This window comes from Mustela nigripes, chromosome 1, assembly GCF_022355385.1.
Source record: "Mustela nigripes isolate SB6536 chromosome 1, MUSNIG.SB6536, whole genome shotgun sequence".
NCBI lineage: Eukaryota > Metazoa > Chordata > Mammalia > Carnivora > Mustelidae > Mustela > Mustela nigripes.
The window spans coordinates 1,588,061-1,593,510 of NC_081557.1; positions in this window are offsets into that span (position 1 = coordinate 1,588,061).

The following is a 5,450-nucleotide window of genomic DNA, read 5'->3' on the forward strand; positions in this document are numbered from 1 at the left end:
CCAGGACCTTCCCCCAAACTGGTCTGACCACGGTGCTTTCTGACTTCGCCACCCTCTTTGGCTCCCCGCGGTCCCCTGGAAGCAGCTGGGGAGCTGCGTCAGTGCAGGGGACGCGCCTCCTCCCAGCTCCCCCTGCTGCTCTTCTCACCCGCGGCTGTCCCCACTTGCTGCTCCAGGAGGGCCTGGGGGTCTATGATACCCAGTGTGCCACATTCACCCCCTTCCTCTCCTGGTGAGCTCCTATGCATTCCACAAAACCCAGCTCAGCCCCCGTTCATCCTGTGACGCCTACCCTTTCTTGTTGCTGATGTTAGCCCCCCTCCTCCGCTCCCCTGGCTCGTTCCTCCTCCTCTGCAAACACCCTGAGGCCAGGACCCTGGCTGCCGGGCCCCCTGTATCTCTTGGTGCCTTGTCTGGGCCCCGGCCTGACTCATCGCCTAGGCGCGGGGCTCAAGGGCACGTCTCAGCAGCCACTGCTGCGGGGGACCAGGACCTTCCCCCAAACTGGTCTGACCACGGTGCTTTCTGACTTCGCCACCCTCTTTGGCTCCCCGCGGTCCCCTGGAAGCAGCTGGGGAGCTGCGTCAGTGCAGGGGACGCGCCTCCTCCCAGCTCCCCCTGCTGCTCTTCTCACCCGCGGCTGTCCCCACTTGCTGCTCCAGGAGGGCCTGGGGGTCTATGATACCCAGTGTGCCACATTCACCCCCTTCCTCTCCTGGTGAGCTCCTATGCATTCCACAAAACCCAGCTCAGCCCCCGTTCATCCTGTGACGCCTACCCTTTCTTGTTGCTGATGTTAGCCCCCCTCCTCCGCTCCCCTGGCTCGTTCCTCCTCCTCTGCAAACACCCTGAGGCCAGGACCCTGGCTGCCGGGCCCCCTGTATCTCTTGGTGCCTTGTCTGGGCCCCGGCCTGACTCATCGCCTAGGCGCGGGGCTCAAGGGCACGTCTCAGCAGCCACTGCTGCGGGGGACCAGGCCCCAGCAGGTCTTCCGTGGGGATGTCTGTATACCCTGAAGACACTGGAAGAATTTGCTCTGAGACTCCCAGGGTGTGCCCAGGGCCAGGCTCTACTACCCCAAGGCACTAACCCAGAGGCCTGTCCACTCCCACTGCCCCAGCAGCACCCCCGAGCCCCTGGGGCCCCCAGCCAGCCCGCAGGCCTCCTAGAACTCTGAGCAGGCTCTCTTCTGCCCCCTCCAGGGTGGACTGCCAGGGACTCCTTAGGGATGCGGATGCAGGCCCCCCAGTTTGCCCAGGGGGCGCCGGGCAAGGGGGGTTCAGCGCCACCCAGGACGGACGAGCAGCTGAGTGTGGATTTAACCTTTCGGCAAATGTCTTCTGCTGACACGAATATTGTTTTTTAATTCCTTTGCCTACCTGAGCCGGCGTGGGCGTGCGCGGAAGCTCCGTGGGAGCTAAGCTTCCTTCCCCGGGGCCGGGTGGCCGTGGGCAGGAGGGCAGAAGCCGCGGACACGCTCCTGATGGGCACCCTGCGCCTGCTGGCCTCTGGCTTTACCCCGCCCGGTGTCTGTCTGTCCACGCACACAGGGGTCCATCCTGGGAAGCCTTTCTCTGCAGGGCTGTCCAACCACACTGGGCTCCGTCTGGGCCCCTCCTCCACACCCTCAGGTCACCCCGGGCAGCATCTTCTCTCCTGGCTAGACACTGTCTCGTCCTCGAACATGCCCACGGGCCCCCTGCAGCCGGGGTCTCCCGGGCTCAAGCCCAGAGGGAGATCTGCAGCGCCTGCCTGAAGACAGCTGAGGCTTCCATAGACCCATTCTGCAGACGGGACACTGAGGCCCCAGGCGGGTGATTTCCCTGGGTGCTGCAGTCTCACAGGCCCAGGTCCACCAGCTCCCAGACGTGGTCCTTCTGCGGATGCAGGGTCTCGGGCCACACGGGGAGGGATCTAAGGAGCAGACGGAGACCAGCGGCCCCTGCCCCACACCACTGCAGAAGAGGCGGGCACCAGAGGAGGACACGCGGTCCCTGCAGCCGAGACAGCTCTGGGCCATGAGCGGGTCTGGGGGTGGGGGCAGGGTGATGAGCAGAGGGGTTGGGGCCAAGGGCGGTGCAGGTGTGCTCTGGGGCCTCATCAGGAGGAGGGACCAGCCTCTGTGCAGCCCCCCCGCCCCTCCGGTCACCCTGAATGATCAGAGCCATCAGGCCGGGCCCTCGGGACAGGTGCTGAACTGGTGCTGGCTCTCGCGGTCTCTGCACCCGGGCCCCCAGAGGACGTGATGGCCCATGATGACAGTGAGCGTCTCCCTGGCATGGACCAGGCACCGGGCGTGGGGCAGGGGCGGGGCTTCGGGGCTGTGGGGCCTGTGCGAGGGCAGGGCTGCTCCCCCACCCGCAGGCACGCCTCGTCTCCTTCCCCAACCACAGGAGGGCGGGGTCTGAGCTGCAAAGGGGAACTGAGGGGGGGCAGCTCTCTGGGGTCCTCACGCAGGGGCTCTGCAGGGCACAACCATCAAAAACCACCTGCCAAGAGTCTGAGGTCCGCACTCCCTGGCAGTCCGGGGCCAAAGGTTGCTTCCACGGTGTGAGCCGGTGAAGTCTTTGTTAGTGGGCCTCGTTCGTGTCCTGGGAGAGGTGCATGCCCATGGGACACATGGTCCCGGGGCCCAGGGCATCCCCCTTCCCAGAGCCCAGAGCCTGGGACCGGGGTCCCTGCTCCCGGAATACAGGCCTGCAGGGGCCGCACCACACCCCTCTGAGGCCTCGTAGGGCACTCAGGGTGTCATGCAGCCCTGGGTCCCCGTGGACCTCGGGGGCTGCGTCCCGTGCTTCCTGCCCGGGGCCACCCACCTCCAGCTTTGCCCAGCGCAGGGGCTCTGGGGCCTTGCCCCACGTTTGGGGACAGGCCGGGGAGCAGTCGTCCACTTTCCCCCAAGCTGGAAGGAGACCCAAGACGCCTGTCACACCAGCCCTGTCAGAGCTGAAATGTCAGAGCAATTAGCTCTAACGAGGCCATCGGATGGAACCGAGCGGCTGGGCGAGCCGGCGCGCGGGGGTGGGGGGGGGGGGGGCCGCACAGCAGGTCGAACCCAGAGCCGCTGTCCCACGGTCGATCGGATGCACTCAGGATAATTGGGCATTTGGAAGTCAGACCTGCAGGAAGAGACAGAGGGGGAGTCTGCCCTGTCTCCCCTGCCCCCTCCCCCACCATGCCGGCCCCGGCAGTGACCCTCCTGGCTCCCCACCCCAGACACTCCTGCCAGGCCCCAAGGTCGACGGCTGCCTCCTCCTCCGGGGAGACCTCCCTCCTGCTCTTCTCTGAGCTCTCTTCCCATGGGGGTGGGGGGCTGGGGGTTGGGGGTTAGGCTATGCCTGTCAGAAGGCTGGGCTCCTGGCTCAGGGCTGGCAATCCACCTTTGCGGGGGGGGGGAGCGGGGGGGGGGGGGGAGTCTGGCTCTGCCCCCTGTCCCATCCCCATGGGGAGGAGGGACACCAGGTCCCACTGACCCCTGGGATTAGTGCTTTCAGGACTCTGGAAAAGCGCTCCACGCCTTCCCTAAGAGTGCCTGTCCTAGGGTCCTTCCAGCCAGGGCCGGGAGCAGGGCAGGCAGGCTGGGCACCCCCGTGCGACATGGAAGGGAGGGCAGGACCGAGCGTGATCAGACCAGACCCCGCATGAAGCGGGGAAGAAGGAACCGCAGGATGTGCCGAGGCCCAGGGGACGGGCCGGGGGCTTCCAGGCAAGGGGAACCAGGTGCCCAGAAGGTCCCGGGACCGAGGCGGGGAAGGGTTGGAGGAAGGGAGGGAAGAGGGTGGAGGCAGGTCCCAGAGGCCCCGGAGTCAGGGCCCCGGCCAGCGAGAGGTGTCTGAGGGCTCCGGGACTCCCAGCCCACAGAGCAGCCTGACTCCTCCCTGTCCGCGCGCCTTCGAGGGGCAGATGCTGACCGCACGCCCGGCTCCGGCCGAAGCCGCCTCCCAGTGCCTCGCAGGTGCCGCACGGCCCCGAGCGCCCCCCGCCACACGCTTGCCTGGGCTCAGGACCCCACGCTCAGGAGCTCAGCCGGCGACTCCAGTGGTCCGTGCATGCGTGTGCCCGCGGGAGCGCCCGCGCTCCGGTCCTGCGGGAGCCGGTGCATCCCTGCGGCGGGCCACGGGGGCTCAGAAGGCCTGACCGGCCACGGCCGCTGACCCAGGGGGCAGCTCCCGGTTCCACGCCACGGTCGGGGCCTCAGCCTCCTGCTGGGAGCTCTGGGTGTCTCGGGGTCCCTCCCTTCGACCCTGCCTGGTCCCCCGCAGTGACTCAGCCGGCCTGCCGCCCCCTCCCACCGGCTCCCAGTCAGCTGACAACCTAGCCGCCCGCTGGAGACAAGAGCAACAACGTGCTGTTCTCATTAGTCACGGGGTGGGGGGGCACAGCTGGGTTTTGACATCATGCGCACTGCCCCCCACCAGCCCTGGGGTCCCAGTCACCTGTCCAGGGCCGCTGCTCTGGGCGGTGAGGGGCTGCTCGTCCCTTGACCCCGCCCATCCTACGGGGGTTGGTGGGGGAAGCCAGCTCCCGGCTACGTGCCTGCCCTTCCAGGCTGCATTAACAGAGGCAGAGGGGCCAAAACTCAGGAGGAGACAGAGTGCTTGGCTGGATGTGCCCAGAGCACAGCAGCTGAATGTCTCAACTGAACATCAGGGCAGCCAGTGAGGGTCCCTGGGGGCCCCCGGGCTCTGCTCGGCTCCGCTTACTCAAGGCACCCAGTGCCTCCTTGGCCCTCTTCCGGCCTACCCGCTGGAAGCACCCAGGGGGCCCATGTGCCTACACCCCTGGGCCCCACGCACCCCTGCCGTGCTTCCTGCACCCTCCACTGGTTCCCCAGCCACCCGCGGCCCCACGAAGGCTCACCCCCTGCCTTCCCAGCTAGGGAGGGCTGGGCTGCCCCCGCCTGCTCTCTGTCTTGTTTCAGTGAGTGAGGTGTGCGGAGCTGCTCTGAGGGCCGCCTTGGCCCCCTGCACTGCCATTTTTTGGGATGGAGCTGTGCGGACCACTGCCACCCGGGGAGGCTCAGGAATGCCGCTGCTCCGAGGCACACATCGGTCCTCCTTGTGTGCCTGCAGGAGACCCGCTTTCCTCCCTCTGGCTCTGTGCAGAACGGGGCGCCAGGGCGCCCGCTACATGTGAGGCACAGAGAGAACCGCCTGCACTGGCTGTCCCACCCCATCCCGCGGGGAGAGGAGCCCCATCAGAGGCCACCAGGCGTCCTGCGGCTTCCCTAAACCCCGCCACCTCCCCCCCGCCGGGGTCTTCCGTGGGCAGAAACGGCTCTGGCTCCCGCTCGGGTGGGGACCTGGATGTGTCCCCCTCCTGGGCCAAGCTCAGCTTCCTCCCCCAGCCTCCCCCGCAGCAGGCGCCCTCTCCCTGGGGGGCAGAGGCAGCAGAGCTGAAACAGAGCCTCCCCCCGGCCCCCCCCCCCCCCGCTGGCTGCAGTAACCCTC